Source organism: Crocuta crocuta, unplaced genomic scaffold (genome assembly GCF_008692635.1).
Source record: "Crocuta crocuta isolate KB4526 unplaced genomic scaffold, BGI_CrCroc_1.0 scaffold41, whole genome shotgun sequence".
NCBI classification, from domain to species: Eukaryota; Metazoa; Chordata; class Mammalia; order Carnivora; family Hyaenidae; genus Crocuta; species Crocuta crocuta.
Genome location: NW_027529428.1, coordinates 19,419,726 through 19,438,185, shown reverse-complemented (window position 1 = coordinate 19,438,185; position 18,460 = coordinate 19,419,726). Strand labels below are relative to the sequence as shown.

Below are 18,460 nucleotides of genomic sequence, written 5' to 3'. Positions count from 1 at the left end.
AGCTGAAGTTGGACGCTCCACCAGCTGAGCCCCCAGGCGCCCCTCGCCTTTTGGTTGGAGAGACAAGACTGCTTTCACACCCCCCCCTTTACCAGGCTGCACCCCTGTGGGTCTCAGGGCTCAGCCGCGCTGCTTCTTAGGCGCGGGGGCCAGGGAGGCAGGGACAGGTGGACGGACACTGCCATCTGAGAGGGGTGCTTGTGCGTTGTGCAGGCGCGAGACAACCAGACACACACAACAACAGGAACTAGTTCAGACCTGAGTGTGGGGATGCAGGGTGTGAGGCCTGGCGGCAGCCACATGTGGAAAGTGTACTTGAAGATCCTTCCAGAAGGAGCTCTGTAAGACGTTAGCATGGGCACACACAACCCACCTGTACTACTTACGTGTCAATGCTGCCCACAGCGTTGTGAGTCCCGGAACGTGGGGTCACCTCTGTGTACGCCCCAGCTTTGGTGACTGATCCTTCCCTGGGGCACTTTTACAACACTGCAGACCATAGGTGAGGGATGGGAGACTTTGAGTTCTGGGCACATGACACGGGCCCACCCGATCAGGGAGCCTCCCCAGAATGCAGAGGTCAGAGGGAAGGCGGAGAATTGGATGGGTCAGGGTGGAGAGGTCCCTGCCTTTCCTCACCCCACCAGAGCCTGTGGCTTTGCCGTCAGAGCTCAGGGCAGAGGCCACCTCCCCCGCCCCCACTCCAAGTGCCCTCCTGGCCTTCAGAGGGCACGTCGTTCAGGCTCCCTGAATGAGAGCTAAAAGCCTCCTTTCCCCAAAATACAGCAGGAAGGAAGCCAGCTTAGAACTTGGTTGTGCCTTCCAGCCACCCCCTCTAACCGCCAACGCAACCCCCTTTCCTGTGGCCGATGCTTCCTGAGTTGAGCTGCGTCCCACCAGGTACTTCACGAAAAATGGCAATTTTTATGTGAAAAGATCAGATCAGTTCCTGGAAAGCTGGGGCAGCGCTAAAGTCTGGGCGGAGGAAGCAGTCCCTCCCGGAAGCCGTTGCTCTCCCAGGTGGGTCCTCCTTGCAGGGCCCCGGGTCCCGCCCCCGGGGAGACGTGGCACCCGGGGCTCTTGTCGGGGAAAGGGCACCTTATCTCCCATCTGCACTTACTGCTGCTTGTGTTCCGAGGCTAAGAGGGAAGCCCTGAAATTGAGAGAACAGAGTGAGGGCTTTGATGACGCAGGACAGACTCTGTCTCAACCTGGGGCCCCCAGGAAGTGGCTGGAAGTGCATGTTGGTCACTCATCCACCTGGGGAGGGGGAGCACCCTGGGGCAGAGCCCCAGCTGGGAGGAGGGCGGGGTCCATAAGCGACCACGGAAGTGGGCCAGTGACATTGATGTGAGGGTCTTCTTAAGGAAGCCTCAGCCTCACCTCCTTGTGTGTCCTTTGAAAAGTACGTGTGAGCATGTCCAGGGCGGTGGGCCTGTGTAATTTCCAAGCTGAGTTTTTGGCAGAATATATTTCCTGGAAGGATTTAGTCAGCTTTACTGGGGTCCGGAGAGGAGGAGGGCCAGTTTTCGGCCTGGGCTGCCGGGACCCTGGGGCACAGGTGGCTGTGGTGTCCCCTAGGAAGGGAAGGCTGTCCCCTGGGCCAGAACCCCAGTGGCCTCCTGTCCAAGAGCCTTTCTCTATGACCCATGTGACTTTGTTTCCTTTTGTTGTCGATCTCAATGCTCGGTCCTCCTGAGCGACAGTAGCGAGAAGCCCAGTGTCCACGAGAATCAGGCCATTTCCAGAAGGTCAGGACCGTAAGCCCGAGGAGTCCTCCGGCCGAGACTCAGAGCGGCCCCCTGAGCCCGGTCAGGACATGCTTTTTCTCCATGTCACCTCTGAGAGTGCCTGCCTTTCCCCGTCTGGCTGCGATGGGTCTGCCTCCTGGATTTTGGAAGATGTAAGGGTTTCCCTGCCCCGTGTATGCCCAGAACGGCAGGGGCTTCCATGAAGGACACGCTCCTTAGACTCACATACGCCACTGCCTGAATGAGCCACCTGGCGGGCTGGTGCAGAGAGCGGACGGGATGCCCTGGGCACAGACAGGTGTGTGTGTTCAGTTGTAGATGGATGGAGACAGTGGGTCCGCCTGAGGTCTTGTGCTGTCGTCGTTGAAGCATCACTGACGTAAGGCTGTATATTCATCTCTGGTGCTCTCATCTGCTTACACCTCAGTGTATCCCGGACAGGATTCCACATCAGCACCTGCAGGTCACCTGGTTATTTACTGATTTTTTTATTTATTAGACAGAGAGAGTGAATGGGGGAGGGGCAGAGAGAGAGGGAAACACAGAATCTGAAGCAGGCTCCAGGCTCCGAGCTGTCAGCACGGAGCCAGACGTGGGGATCGGACCCACCACCACCTGTGAGATCGTGACCTGAACCAAAGTTGGATGCTTAACCAGCTGAGCCACCCAGGCGCCCTTACCTGTTTTTTTAAAGTGAGCACAGCATACCACACAGCACGGACCAGGATTATGTACCCAGCTCTCTGTGGATGGCCGTCCGCTTGTGTCCTGCAGAAAGGTAGTATAGTCGACACTGAGGACACAGACTGTGTGGAAGTAAGGAAATGTCACAGATGCTTCTTCCAATCCAGAGACAACAAGAAGGCTAATAGACAAAATCCATAACGTAGACTTGTTCTCTATTCCTCTCATAGTTTTTAAAAAGACATTAAATAGACCAATTAAAAAATGAGCAAAGGGTATGATTAAGTATTTCTCCAGTGAAGATACAAAAATGGCCAATAAATCCATGAAAAGATGTTGAACATCATTGGCCAACAGGGAAGTGCAGACGAAAATCCCAGTGAGATGGGTTTCTCTCGGCCCCCTGGGATGGTCATACTCAGAAAGACAAGTGTCTATCCAACCAAGAGGTGGGCAAACGGGCATCCTCGCGCCCTGCTGGTGGCCATGTTACGTGGTGTGATGGCTTTGGGAAACACTCTGGTGGTTCCTCAAAAGACTGACCATAGAGTTAACATGTGACCATAGAGTTAACATAGAGTTTGTAGCCGAGAGAAATGAAAACATACGTCCACATGAGAACGTGCACACCCACACTCAGAGCAGCATTATTGGGAATAGTCAAAAAGTAGAGATCACTCAAATGTCCATTAATTGCGTGGATGTGTGGACAGTAAACTGTGGCATGCCCATACAATGGAATACTGTTGAACGGAGTACTGACACATGCTATAACGTGGTTGGACTTTGAAAGTATTGTGCTACGTTAAAGAGTCAGGATTGGATAATTCGATTTATACCAAATGTCCCGAACAGGCAAATCCTGAAAAAAGAGACAGAAAATAGAGCCATGGTCATCTGGGGCTGGGATGAGAGAGCTTGGGGTTAAAACAGGGGGAGAAGTGACTACTGATGGGGATCCTTTTGGGAACAATGAGAATGTTCTAGAAGCTATGGTGACTATATTTGCATGGTCTGAATATACTAGAAGCCTTAGAATGTTCAGTTAACATGTGTGAATTATGTGGTATGTGAATTACACCTCAACAAGCTGTTACACATATATGAATAATTAATAATAATAAACAGATGTATCTTCTGGCTGTCACTCATCTATCTGTCTCCTGTCAACATTGGTGCCATGACTAATTGTTGAAATCAGGACCATTTCCCACAATATTTTCTCCTTGTTTGATTGGTTTATGTTTGGATAATGGCAGCCAACTTTCCTCTGCTTTTTCTGAGCACTGTTTTATTCATGGTGAGCTGTTGGTGGTTAGCACTATAATCTAGGGGCTCCTGGGTGGCTCAGTGGGTTCAGCTTTGGACTTTGGCTCAGGTCACAATCTCGTGGTTCATGAGTTCGAGCCCTGCGTCGGCCTCTGTGCTGATGGCTCAGAGCCTGGAGCCTGCTTCGGATTTTGTGTCTCCCCCTCTTTCTCTCTGCTCCTCCCCAATTTGTGCTCTCTCTCTCTCTCTCAGCAATGAGCAAACATTAAAAAAAAAAAAAACCCACTATAATCTAGCTCTTAGATGTTTACGGATACAAAGGCCCAATTTTTATGGACCTCAGTGAGGAGTGAACATCATCAGCATAATAGATGCAGTGACAGAGGAAACCTGCGTCCTTACTTCTGCGGAGAGGGTGGGGGTGCTCCTCTGACACGGGGCAGCTGGGTGGTAGGAGAGGCCGAGCCAGCGACCCTGCTCTGGGAGTCACTCCCAGAGGCTCATCCTGCTGCCTGTTTCTCTAGGGCTGCCTGTGATTTGTGAGCCGCGTGACACCTCGCTGTGAATCCCTTTCTGCTCTAAGCCCGGACAAGAGGATTCTGGCTTTGGTAACTGAACCCTGACCTATACGGTGAATTATGTAAGCAGATTTCTTAACACCAGCTGAAACATTTTTGCATTTCTGGAAGGAACCCAATTTGGTGAGAGTGTATTCTTCTAAAATATACTGAATTACATTTGCTCAAACTTTACCAACATTTTAGCCTTGCTTTTTTAGGTGAGGCTGGTCTATTTCTACTTCATAATGAATTTTAGTATCCATGTTTTGCTAGCTTTCAAAAGAGAATCTGTGCTTTCTTTCTTTTTTGTATTCTAGAAAAGCTTATGAGTTGTTTATTCCTTGAAAATTTTCAAGATTTTCCCTGTAAAGCTATCTGCATAAAGCATTTTTTGGGGTCAGGATAGCATTTAGACAATTTTTTCAATTGCTTCCATGGTTATTGATTCAGTAGGTTTTCTATTTCTTTTGAGGTCAATTTTGCAGATATATGTTCACCTGGAAAATATGCTATTCTAGAGTAGAATGAGTGATCCACCTCATGAAACATGTTTCTTGTTTACTGATATAAATGTGAATGACCAATGATTTCTTCTCATAACATTACTTTACACATTCCTTTTTCCAGCAGTTTATTTTAATCAAATGAGTTTATATCACCTTATTGACATATCAGATAAATTTGCTCTTAATTTTACCTTCTATTCATTGTTTATTTAAAAATATTTCTGAGTACTATCCTTTGCTTTCTGTCTTTTGGTATCTAGTGTGTTTTTCCTCATTTTTGTAATTTAGAGTACTTTTTTGATTATATTTGTATATTTAAGTAATGACAAAATGTCTAAAGTTTGAATGACCATTGTTAGCAGCAACAATAAGAACAATGAATTTATTGATCCCTCACTAAAAAGAGTGAGCAAAGGAGTTCATCTTTGATTCCTTTTATCTCTTCTTCCTCCATCTTCGTGGAGGGACAGAATTTTGTCCTGTCCAATATGATGTGTAATGTAGACATTTTTGAAAATGTGAATGGTATGTTTTTATTCCTACCAATTAAGAATTAGTAAACTAATCATTCTTATGCATCATGTTCTTTTTCAGCCCTTACACATGAAAATCAAGCTATAAATCTTATTCACTTGGGAAAGAGAGAATATTTCAAAAGCGGCCATGACTGAGAAGTTTCTAGTTACCAGAAGGAAGAACCATGTGGATCTTATGCCAAGAGAGCTGCCCAAGGAAGGAGAAAGGAGAGTGAGAGGTCAGGTGTGTGATTTCTGGTTCTCTTCTTTCTGGACAAAAATGCTACAGGTGAGGCCTCCCAGAAGAGTGGACTTCAATTCCTTTTTTGTCTCTGGGAGGAGATGGCCCAAGGAGGGCCGTACATAAAACTGGAAAAGCATCGGTAGGGGGGCATGTCAGTGGTGCATGTTGATGCCTCAGAGACGGTGTGGGCTGTGCGCATCATAGCCCAGCCCCTTCCCTTGCTCATGGTGTGGTGCCCTGGACCCAGCATCTGGGGTGAGAGGCATCGTGCTGGGAACAGAGAGACCACTTAGAGCCTAGGGTCAGCGGATGTGTGGTGGGCACAGCATGACCAGGTGATACACATATTGTTTTGAAATATGCTTTTAACTTTCCAGATACAAGGCGTGTTTTTGGTTATTTTGTAGTTACTGATGGCTTATATCATTGTCTTATGGACAGAAAATATGATCTACATGATGCTGATTATGGAGTATGGGTTGGGACCTCCCCTGTGGCCAAGGAGGTGGTCTTTTAGAAAATGTTCCATGCATCCTTGACATGCATGTATATTTTCCATTTGTTAGATGCTGGGTTCTATGCATGTTCATTAGATCAACATAATCAATGGTATTCAGAATAGTTTTTTGGTTTTTTTTTTCTTTCTTTTTTTTCTTCTTTTTTTTTTTTGGTTTCTTTCATTTTGCTTTTTCTGAGAGTAATCACTTAATATGATTATGTACTTTTCACTTTCTCTTTGAAGTTATGTTAATTTTTGTCCCTTTTGAGGTTATATGCTGTTAGTTCCTCACAAGGGTAAGGAGTGTTATAAATTCCCAGGAAATTGTCCTTTATATCATTAAGTTGTGACTTTTTGTCACTCTTTTGCCTTGTGTCTGTGGTGAGATTACTCTCCAGCTTCAGTGTGGGGAGTACTACGTGCCGTGCTGGACCCTGGTCCCATATCTCCCTCCCCGGTGTCTGCCTGAGGCCTTTCCCATGCTGCAGAGCTTATCGGGAGGCGGGGCCGCCTCCCAGTGTGGTCGCTGACAAGTACCGTCTCCTGGCGTCTTTGCTGTAGGCACGACATCCGGTTTTGGCCAAAGCGAAGTCATCTCCCAGACTGGATTGGGACCTGGTGAGAGAGTAAAGGACCCGTTCTGACCGCCGAGGGGACAGTGTCGTGTGTCCGCAGGTGGTAGTGGCTGTTCTAGCATCATTTGTTAAATGACCATCATTTCTATATTGAATTGTCTTTGCTAATGTATCGAAGGTGAGTTGACTACATTCGTGTCCATCTGTTTCTGGGCCTTCTAGTCTCTTCTCCTGATTTTGTGTCTATTCTGTCAGCGCCACACTGTACGGTCGCTTTATAATGAGTCTTGAAATCAGGTAGTATTAGCGTTCACTCTTATTTTCCGCTCCTCTTCCTTCTCCTCCCCCTCCTCCTCTTCTTTCTTCAGCACTGTGTTGGCTCTTCTAGGCTTTTTGCCATTTCGTATAAACTTTGGAATCAGAAAGTACAGTTTGCTGACATTTTATTGTGATTGCGTTGAGTCGATAACACTGAGTTGGGAAGAGTTGACTTCTTAGCAAGTGTGAGTCTTCCAAGTGTGATCTTGGATTTCCTCCCTAATGCCTATAGATCTGGGACGTTTTTGAGGGGTTAGATTTATACCTGAATTCAGTTTTGGTGCTATTGTAAATGACATTGGGCTTTAATTTTGATTTCTAATTGTTCATTGCTGGTATACAGGAAAATGACCGACTCTAACATATTTACCTTGTATTCTGCAACCTTATGTTTGCTTATTAATTCCAAGAGTTTTTCATTGCCATTGTTGATTCTTTGGGATTTTCTACATAGACAATCATGTTACCTGTGTACAAAAACCATTTTATTTATTCCTTCCCAAGCTGTGTATCTTTTATGTCTTGTTCTTGTCCTACCGCACTAGCTAGCGTTCCAATACAGTATTGAATAGGAGCAGTGAGAGGGGACATCTTTGCCTTGCAGGTTTCAGTTTCTCGTCACTAAGTATAATGTTAACTGTAGGTTTTTCTTTGCTTTTTTCTTTGTTGTTTTTTGTTTGTTTATTTGCTTTGTAGATGTTATCAAGTTGAGGACATTCTACTTTATTCCTATTTTGCTGAAACTTTTTTCTTTTTTACCATGGATGAGTGTTGTGTATTTTTTTAAATACTTTTTTTCTTTTGCATTAACTGACATGATCATGATTTTTCTTCTTTACGCCATTAATGTAGTAGATTACATGACTTGATTGTTGAGTGTTGAACCAGCCTCACATACCTTGCAATACCATTTGGCCATGGTGTTCAGTTTAAAAAAATTAAAAAAAATTTTTTTTAATGTTTAATTTTGAGAGACAGAGACAGAGCAAGAGCGGGGGTGGGTGCAGGGAGAGAGAGGGAGACACAGAATCCGAAGCAGGCTCCAGGCTCTGAGCTGTCAGCATAGAGCCCTATATGGGGCTTGAACCCACAAATCACAAGATCATGACCTGAGCCGAAGTCGGATGCTTAACAGACTGAGCCACCCAGGCATCCCAATCCTCCCTATATATTTTTAAAATTTGTTCCTTTATATTTCAGTAGTTGGATTCAGAACTTGTTTTGCATTTGGATTTAATTAGTTGATTGATCAGTTTGGGGGCAGGATGGGGGTGATGCATGCTTCCATCAAGTGCTCTCTGCTGTCTCATCTCACTGATGTTCGTGGCCCCAGTGCATAAACTCATCAAAAGGTACCAACTGTGATGCTCTATTTGTAGCAAGCATTCTTTCATCATTCATTAGCTGGGCTATTTCTACGAAGAGGAAATTTTCTCCCATGAGCTATCTGACACCTGGTGTAGGAGTTTATATAGGAAATGCAACATAAACGTTTGGTTCTTTCACCGTATTTACCAGTTTCAAAATATAGAGTTGATCTCTGTAATGAGTTTTTCAAACACTGTCACGTACTTGAGGATTGAATCCCCTTATTGTATTTAATCCATTGCTCATATTATCTTTGTTGTTGCTGTTTTGTCCCTGACAAGAGCCCATTCTAGGCGATCCCTGGTTCCTTTTGACATGACCCTATAGTCTTGGCAGTGAACTTGCTTTGAGATATGAGCAGGTGTTACCGACGTGTCTAGTGTACCTGTTGACTCACACCTGGGCAGCCACTCTTCAGGGAGCCCCACTCCCTCTGAGTGGGAAATGTGGAGATTATAATCTGCGTGTCTAGTGGAGTTTCAATGCGAAAATAGAAGTTGTGTGCAGAGAGCAAGCCTGAGTGGTCCCGGAGGGCCGCATCCCATGTGGGAGGCCTGAGTCACGTGGGTCCTGGCTCCTGAAAATGTTCCCACAGAATGGTTTTGTTTTCTTTTTGCTGGGGGCCCCTGGAGTTTCACCTATTCAGGACAAGTTTTTACATTCATTTCTTGGCTCAAGATTCCCCAAACCACATTAATGGTGCAAATTTGGAATTCTTACATGCATGTGGTGCAGCTTGAGGTTTTGATTTCTCATGGGAAAACTTCTTCTTCCCATTCAGAGCCTGAGGCAGATGGCAGTCCTGTGCGGCACATCGGGACTGGTGGCTGGAATTCCTCTTAACCTCCTTTTCACGGGGCGGGAGGGTCCTCTGCGAACAGCTCTTCTGTTCTCCCAGCTGGACGCTGGGGTTCGGGACTCTGGGTGGGTCCCCGTCCCCTCTCCCACCCAGAATGGTGAGAAGACGCCGAGACTGCCTCTGGGCCCATTTCCAGGTGGTGGGGGATTTGTGGAGCACAATTTTTGTGGTCGCGTGAGTCCGCTTTGTTTTTGGCACGCAAGAACGTCTCTTTTCTCTTCTGAGCTTGGCTAGATGTCTGTACGACAGTCACAACCCGCCTGTTTAAATCTTCCCTGACTTCTGCCTTCTTATCCATCAGGGAACCATAACATCATATGTCCTGGGGCCTTTTTCTATTTCTGATGGGGATGCATTTTGTCCGTGAGAGTGGGGAGAGGAGACATGTCTCTTTCCTGGGATGCTTCCTCCCCCCTGATTTCCCATGCAGGGGAAAGATACCCACAGCTTGAGGCTTTGATTTCCAGAACAGCATAGCACACCAGGTGCATGGACCTCCTCCCATCTCTGGAAGGTTGGAGGGGCCATGTGTCCGTTCCTCCTGTACCTGACTCTGACAGTGACGTGGGTTCCTGGTATATGACACCACCTTCATGGAGGGAAGGCTGCGTTCTCTCCCAGGCACTTAACGGGGGCCGTGGCCCTCATATCATCTGCCATCTTTGCCTTCTTTACCGGGCCACGTCTGCAAAAAGACATTTTTAGGGGGGGCGCCTGGGTGGCTCTGTTGGTTAAGCATTGGACCTCAGCTTAGCTCATGATCTCATGGTTTGTGGGTTCGAGCCTTGCGTGGGTCTCTGTGTTGATGGTGAGGAACCTGCTTGGGATCCTCTCTCTCTCTCTCTCTCCCTCTCTCTCTCTCTCAGAATAAATAAATAAACTTAAAAAAAGGCATTTTAAGGAACAGTACTGCTAATACCCTACACTACCTGGCCAACCACCTCTACTTTCCTGGGAAGGGAATGTAGACGCTGTCTTCAGAGTCGTCAGGGCCACGCAGCGCCCGGGGCACCGGGATCACACTTGACCCACTGGCGAGCCAGGTCGATGAAGCAATGATGCTCCCTGGGACTCTTCCCAAGAGGCAAACACAAAGGCCCGCATTCTTTTCCTCCCAGCGTGTGTGGTTTCCTCCGACATGCTTTATTACCCACGGGGGACTGATGAGCCCCTTTGTTCTTGGTTCAGAGTCACTGGATGCAATGTTGCACCTCTCTATTTTGTTTCCCCGAAACCTAAAAAAGCAGAGGCTGTGGAGGACAGACTCTGCATCCTGGACCAGCTCTGCGTTTCCTCGTGGGAGCCACGCCCACTCAAGTGGGGCTTAGGTTGACGTGTTTCCCTCGAGCTTCCATATTGCACTGGGTTTCTCCCAAGCAGGCAGGGTGCGGCCAGGGGACGTGCGTCACCTGCGGGGAACACTGTGGCTTCCCACGGCCTCACACCGAACACGGTTTCCAAGGAGCCAGCGGCTGATACGGGCCTCGAGCTTTGTGTAAATGGTGCACTTGCAAGGGAAAAAAATGAGCCATGTTATGACCTAGTAATAGTTGCTTAGAGACTGGTCACAAAACCTGCAATTCAGGAAGAGGCGGTGGTGAAATAGAATGAGCGCTGGACCCAGATACAGAAGATGCAGGTGGAAGTCCTCACCCCGTGATCTCGGCGTGATCTCAGCAGATCCGAGTGCCTTTCCCGTGACCTGTGAAGGAGACGGGGCTGTTGGCTCATGGGAAGGCGCCGCGGGCCCGAAGGCACCCCCAGGGCGAGGTACAGGGCGCGCTCTGCAAGCTGCGCTCAAGGCCCCGGCGAGCCTGGCAGCGGTGGGACCCCTGGGGCGGCCGTGGAGGAGACATACGTTGTGGCCCCGGACAGCACGGTGCTGAGGCCACGGGGCCCTCCACGCCGGCCTCTTTCAGACCCACTTCTGGTTTTGGTGGCCGGCCGGCCGGGTGGCTGGGTGTGGGATGTGAGAACAGCGCTGCCGTAAAGCTGGAGGTACAGGCATCAGCAGAGATGGGAAAGCAAGTCTCCCCGTGGGGGGAGGCGCCTCCTGTTGGGCCTCAGCGTCCGCACCTGTGCCTTTCGTGCGTCGCGGGCAGATGCCTCCCCGGGTCCAAAGGTATCTGGTTCCCGTTCCAACATTCGAGTGTGGTGGCAAGGGACACCTGTGTGGGCCACTCATCCCCGCTGGACGCTGCTCCTGGGGCAGGAAGAGGAGAGGGGAGCACACGGGGCAGGTCCCAGCTCTCCGGGGGGTGCAGCTTCAACACCCCAGCGGGACCCCCAGGTTCTGCAGCAACAGGGGGCAGCTGTCCCCTTAGCAAAGGGACGGACACAAGTGCATTTGTTTTGGGCAGGCTGGTTTTTAGACCACGGAGGAGAGGCTGTTGGGTTTGGACTTAAAGGCAACCCGATGGCACATTTGTATTAACTTGTATGAACACAAGGCCCTTGTGTTTTCTGAGCCTCAGTTTCCTCATCGATATGTGGGGCGCAGGACTCTGTCCTTGCAAGGGTCCCCGGGAAGGATGGCACCTGGAGGGCCCGGTGCGCCCCAGCTCGCCCTCCCCTTTGCCCGACTAGGTGGGCACCCGGTGGGTGTGGTGCGCTGAATGCCGGTTCCTACCGAACAGAAAGTTCGGGCCCCGTTCCACCGCCTTCCCTATTTTCCTCGGCACTTGGGGTCCTTGGACACCGACAGTCCTGCCCGTCAGCCCCCGTCTCATCGGCTCCCAGTTTTAGGTTCGTGGAGACATCGTGCTTCGTTATGTTTGGCTAGACACCTTCCAGTTCCCAAATCAAGGACCTTTAATGAAAACCATCAAGAGATTTTTGGTTTCTATCCAGAAACAGTTTTATCACCACGTGCAATACCAGCACTTTGTCCCGGGAGGTTCAACGAAGGTCAAGGCTTCAGAGTTTGTATGCGAACAGCATGTGATTAGCTCAACAGAGAAGGCAGGAAAGAATTGCTTGAATATCCTTTCTCTTCCTTCCTTCTGGATGCGTGTCAGTTGGCTTTTCCGGGAGACCGTCTTCTCCAGGGAGGGGCTCTGATTGTGGGGGCAGAGCCGCCTAGCATGGGCCCTGTCCTTCCTCCTACCCAGGCCTGAGTGCTGATCCTATAAAGGGGCTTAACCACCTGCCAATACGAGGAACCGGTGCCCCGCGCTTTCCTTGGAAATGTGTCCTTCCTGATAAGGGTGCCGAGCGGCTGTGTCTGTTTACAGCTCCACCCCTGCACTCGTGCCTCCGAGGTCGCTGGGGACGCCCCGGCATCCAGCAGCCACTCTGGCGATTCGTCTAGCACCGCCGTGTAAGGAAGGTCTGGATTTGGGTGTGGGTTTGTTGTCACATGCCCATATGTATCATAAACTGTGTCATTCCTGAAATTCCTAGACGGGGCGTTTCCACTCATTGAACAGGTGCATCGCCCACAGAGAGGGGGTCAGAGCTGCCATGAGGCACTGCTGCGGTGGGCGCACCTCTAGGTAACCGTTCTGGGGTTCAGAGGATGGGGCTCCTTCCCCTAAGGAGTTCGGAGGCTGCTGTACCTCAAACTGATCTCTCTGAAGTCAGAGTGATAGAAAGACCGCACGGCAGGCGTTACTGCTGTCCAGCGCCGCGGAGCTCCGCTTGCATCTGCCTGAAAGCGGCGTGCCGCGAGGCGCCTGTGAACGGTGAGTGGAGGTGACCCGTCCCTCCCAGGCCCGAAAGTACTCATTCCCCAATGTCTGCCCCTCTCTCCCTTCCCCTGCTTCCCTGACCCAGGGAGCGTGAGTTCATGTGGAGGTACCAGGCCTCCAGGCCACCCCACGTGCAGAGATGTGCCTGGGTGCCCAGCAGGCTCGGAGAGACCCAGAACAGCATGAGGCCTGAGGTTGGAGCTGGAGAGTTACCACAGAGTCATCGGTCTGTCATGCTTGATGGAACGCAGCAGGGCTCCTCAGAAAAACAAGGTGAGGTTCTTCTTTCCCCTCATCTAAGCAGATGAGGACCTTCCCACCCTCCACACCCCCAGCTAGGTAACAACAGAAAGGGAGTATTCGGAGTTTCTAAGCATTCTGTATGTGTCTTCTAAAGCCCGACTGGTTCGCTGGCATTTGATTTCTGTCTGCAGGTGTCCTTCATGCATCCAACATGTCCCTCGCCCAGGGGTGCAGACGGAGTCCTGCCCTGCCTCCAGCTGCGCTAAGACGAGCCTGCTCAAGGCTGTCACAGCACAGCTGTAAGAGCTGCACGTGGCCAAACCAAGCATCTGTTGCATGGTGGCCCATAGGCGGAGCATGTGACAATGCATGAGACACTGCCTGCTTTCCAGGGGTCCACAGTGTGATGAGGCGCATGACAGGCGTTCATTCAGTCTGCAGGTGTTTATTAAGTGGTCCATTCTGGGCACCCGGGATGCAGCAGGGGACAGGAACTATGTAGCGGAGTCCCTTCCGGAAGCTCCTACTGCCGGGTGGGACGGTGCACGGAATGGGTGATGCGAGCAGTGAGGGGAATAAGAAGACACCTGAGCAGAGACCGGAGATAAAGTGAACAAGACAGCCACGCAGGGCTCTGGGGACAGAGCCTCCCAGGAGGGGGCAGGGCAATGCCAAGGCAGCGTGCGGAACTCACTCAGGATGCAGGACGGACTGCGGTGATTCTCAGGAACTCTGGGGTGCACTCAGTGGGGTGGGAAGGGTCAGGGAGGGCCCGGGGCCACTGCGCCGACTTAGGTAGCGGCCCAGCCTGTGGACCCCGCGCTGTGGACTCTCCCCGGGCGAGCTGCATTGGACACACCCTGATTCTGTGGGCTCAGGAGGCCCACTGAGGCGGGAGTGCTCTGGTGGGAAGTGTGACAACATTCAAAAAATGTCCGTAACGCCAACGTCAATGGGACACACTGGGTAAAAATGGGGGAGGACGTCTCACCTTTTTACGAGAGAGAGTCTCAAAAAGTCACTGCACGTTTATTTCATATCCTCAAATATTTAAACAGAGCTTAGAGACTGAAGTGCATGTTTTCGTCCGAGAGCGTCCAGGACATGCTAGTTCCTGCTCCGTGCAGGTGGAGTTCTTCTGTTGAAGTGTTTTTCTCCCCCGACTTCCTGAAATGGGTTTGCTTAAGAAAATCCGTTGGGGGAGCTCAGCGTCTGCCCGTGGCGAAACTCGCGGGGAGCCTGCTGGGGCGCGGCGTGTCCGTGAGCTCCCGCACGGCAGGCGGATCCCTGACCCGGGACGCTGTCGCTCTGTGTCACCCCCCAGCTGCCCCCCGGGTCCCGCGGGAGGAAGGGGCACATACCCAAGGTCTCAGAGCAAAAGAGCAATTTGAAAAGGATGCACTCACCGGAGATGGGTCGCAGTTCCCAAGGCTGGGGGGCTCTTTGTGGCTCTCCGGTTTAAATTGGATTTTTCTTTGAGGATGCGGCCTTGAAGGACAAACCATCCTGCGTGTGGTTTTCTATGGAGGCTCCCGGGTCCTTCGTGCTGAAGTCAGAGCCGAGAAACAAGAGAAGGAGCAGATGGGCCATTTTCCAATTGGGGCTCAAGTGGGTCTTGAGGGAAAGCACACGGACAACTAGAAAGCATCTAAAATGTCATGTCCAGAGTGTGTGCTCTGAGTGGTTTCCATGGACCGGACACGCGGTCTTTGCTAACGCATCCTGCGGTGAGATAGAGCCTCGGTTAGGCCGCCCACCGCTGGTTGAGGGCGGGGGGGCAGGGCTGAGTGCTGCTCCCAAACCACACGGGCCCTGCAGCGCTGTGTTCACTGCCTTCCTGGCTTCGGACACTCTCCTCTGCACGGGGAGCGTGGCCGCTCACAGACTCGTTCCCCGTGGTCTTGCTTGTTCAGGAGTCCATGCACGCCGCCTTGTTCCGGGCCACCTTGCTGATGGGCGCGGGAGCCGGGGCCTGCCCGGGACACAAGCCCAGCTCTCGGGGACCTCACGGTCCGCTGCCCACTTGGCACAGAGAGTAGGCAACGGAAAACATGTCCCGGGATCAAATTCTCAACTTCGTGAGAAATAAGACAAGAAGATAAGGAAGATGGCCGCTGGGGTAAGAGCATAAGCGATCCGTCTAAGCGAAATCTGGGGCAGAGGATGCTGGTCTGCACGCCCAGGAGAGGGACTCCCCGGAACACTCTGGAAAGAGCCCGGGCAGGGAGCAGACCCTCTGCAGACAGGGTGGCCCCTACGGTGCAGCCCCTAGTGCCTCTTACAGTAGAAGTCCCTCCTCCTCCCCTGGGAAGAGGGAGTCCAGGGAGGAGGGGGTGGCCGAGGGTGTTGTCCCCGTGGGTAAAGTAGACGCGGCGCCTGATCTCATGGGGTCTCGCTGAACGGAAGCCACTCTCTCACACAAGACGCCAGCGGCCAGGAGGGTGTCGGGACGGAGGGGGATCAGGGTAACCGGAGGCAGGGGAGGCGAGGGCCGCAGGCGGAGGGGAAGGCTGCTGGGGGCCCCACACCGGCTCATGCGGGCCAAGCAGGCGCCTGAGGCGAGGGGGCGAGGAGCTCACTCGTGAGGCTCTGGCCGTGCGTCTGTTGCTTGTCCGAGGCCAGAAGAGAGTCAGGATACAGGCCCCGGAGTCAGAGCCTGATGTGAGGACGCCAGCAGCGGCGCCTTCCCCGGGGCCCCGGCCCCATGGCCGCGGCTGCGTGGACGGCACCAGAATTGCCTACCTTGACGTGGTCAGAGGACACCTATTCAGGGAAGATGGCAGATGTGGCCCCCTAGCAGCCGGTGGGGGGGCTTCAGCAACTCGCACTGCGGGAAGAGTCCGGGGGTGGGGGCGCCCATCTGTCGTGTGGAAGAGCCCTCTGGCTGGAGTGAAATGGCCGCAGCAGCCATGGGTGCCGGCGGCCGTCCGAAGAGGCCTTCTGGGCACAGGGGGCGGGGCCGGGTGGGGGACGTGGGCGGAGGTCCGAGGCTTCCTGGGCTCCCGGGACAGGCCGGCTGCTGGGGCAGCAAGGTCAGGGCAGGTCCCAGAGCACGCCGCATGGTGACACACAGCTCGCATCCCCAGGTGTGGCTCTGGCGCGTTGGGAGCGTGGCTGTGTTCCAGGTGGCTGTCGTTCTGCGCCCTTCAGGACGTGCGCGGGCCCCGACCCCCTCCCACCCACGCAGCTCCGTCCTGGGCCGAGCGGCCGCCCCGTCCTGCGTGGATCAGTGCAGTGGCCTCCCTGGGGCGCTGCTGTCAGCTCCCGCAGCACGTGGAGAGAGCCTACGGGACCTCCGAGGGGCTCCTCCTCAGGACAGTTCACGGGACCTGACTAGGCCTTCAAGCCCTCCCTGTTCTTTCTGGGCCTCCCCGGCTGTCTCTCTCGCTCTCTCTCTGCGTATAGACACAGATACACTGAACGTGCCAACGGGCAACGACCAGGGTCAGGCCGGCAAGCCCCGCAGCCAGCAGCCGCGATGGCAGGACCTGGCTGAGAGCTGCCAGCTCCCCGCGTCCTTGTCCCCGACTCATCACCAGCCAGGACGCCCCCACTAGCTGCCCCCCCACAGCTTCCCCAGATTCACAGCCTCTGCTCAACACATGGACACACCCCTCCTTTCTCTCCGTCAGGCCTCCCCGCACCCCTGCCCACATGCAAGTCTCCATCAAGGTCAAGTGACTACAGCAAACCCTAAATAACCTCTTTGGTTGTTCTCATTTGGGTGGATGTCACTTATCCTACACACACACACGCACACATGTACACCCATGCACACATGCGCGTGCGTGCACACACAGTCATTTGGGGCCTTGGTTTTCACAAATCATGGAGGCTCCTTTCCAAGACCCCCAGCGGATGCCTGAATGCATGGACAGTACTGAACCCATATCTACCAGGTTTCATTTCTAGATTAGGCACAATAAGGGCTTAGTAACCATAACTAATAACAGACTAGAGCAATCATAACAATATACTACGATAGAAGCTATGCGAATGCGGTCTCTCTCTTAATATTTAAGTATTTTGGGAGCATGAGGCAGGGGAGGGGCGGAGAGAGGGGCCAGAGGACCCGAAGCAGGCTCTGCGCTGACGGCTGACAGCAGCGAGCCCGACGCGGGGCTCCAACTCCTGAACCGCGAGATCATGACCTGAGCCGAAGTCGGACGTTCAGCCGACTGAGCCCCCCGGCGCCCCGAAAGTGGTCTCTCTCTAGAAACATCTCCCTGCGCTGTGGTCACCTTACTTGTGACGAGGGGGGCGATCAGCACCGCGTGGTGAGATGAAGGAGGTGAATGGGCACTGTGACACAGAGTCCCGGCCGTTCGTCACAAGGAGGATCATCCGTCGGCTTCTGGGCCACGGTTGACCACAGATGACTGAAAATGAGGAAATGAAACCATGGGTAAGTGGAGGGGACACAGAGCAAGCTCAGGAGGGGCCTGCGCACCGTCACGCAGGCCCCGTTTGCTTCTAGGCTGTGGCGTTGCTCCCGCTAAGTGAAGGCCGGGAGGACTAAGGGACCCAGGGTGGCTCCTCACGGGGCACCTGCTGCCATGGACGTGTGTCAGGGACCTGCTGGGAGGGGCCGGGCCCCTGCCAGCCCCGCCCATCTGAACAACCGTGTCTGATTTTACACGAGTGCGAAGTACACTTTAATCACAGCTTGCTAAGCTCCCAGATTTGGGGGCTTATCCGTGACAGCGGCTTGTCTCACCAAAACGAATCCTCCAAGCAGACAAAGACGGGAAACCGCGGAGAGGGCGGGTGCCAGGAGCTGCCCGCGGGTCCTATGCTGCGGGCAGTGGGAGTGGACGGGGCTGTCCAGCAGTGTGGGTGCGACTCGCGCTTGCACGAGGCCAGGTGTGAGGAGCCCGGAGCTTTGAGACGCAGAGTGGAGGCCAGCGCCCGGGCGGCTGTCGGCCGAGGGCAGCAGAGGACACACGGACAGGGCGGAGGGGGGAGGGCAGCACCGAGAGGAAAGAGGGTTTTTCTAGAGTTTTTGCGGAGCCCCACTCGCAGCCTGGGCGCACGGAGTTGTCTGCCGTGTGAAGGGCCGCTCGGGGGCGGGGCGGCGGTGGGCAGGTGGACAGCCGTGGCGGGAGGCGGGGGACCAGCGTCGCAGTGGGACAGACATTCCCTGCGTTTGTTTGATTGAAATTAAAATCCCAAACCAGCATCCATAAAATGAGGCCCGAAGCTTCTTGCCCCGAAGCCGATACGGGCAAATTAGTTTCTGTAAAACTTCATTACCTGTCACATTAAATTAACGCGGCCCGTCTGTATGTTACTGGGTCTCCCGTTTTTACAGTCCTTGATTGGACGACTGTTTTGGTTTATATTGTCTGAAAGCTGTAAGGCGCACAAAACGCATACCTAA

General features: G+C 52.5%; 1 long non-coding RNA gene across 1 annotated transcript; it reads left to right on the top strand.

Moving 5' to 3' along the window:
• The first annotated feature begins 6,669 nt into the window (after nucleotides 1-6,669).
• Nucleotides 6,670-17,029, top strand: LOC144227651 (uncharacterized). The gene is made up of 4 exons (XR_013334001.1): nucleotides 6,670-6,781; nucleotides 12,923-13,110; nucleotides 14,994-15,199; nucleotides 16,167-17,029. It is a non-coding gene; the product is annotated as an uncharacterized LOC144227651 (long non-coding RNA).
• Nucleotides 17,030-18,460: the final 1,431 nt, after the last annotated feature.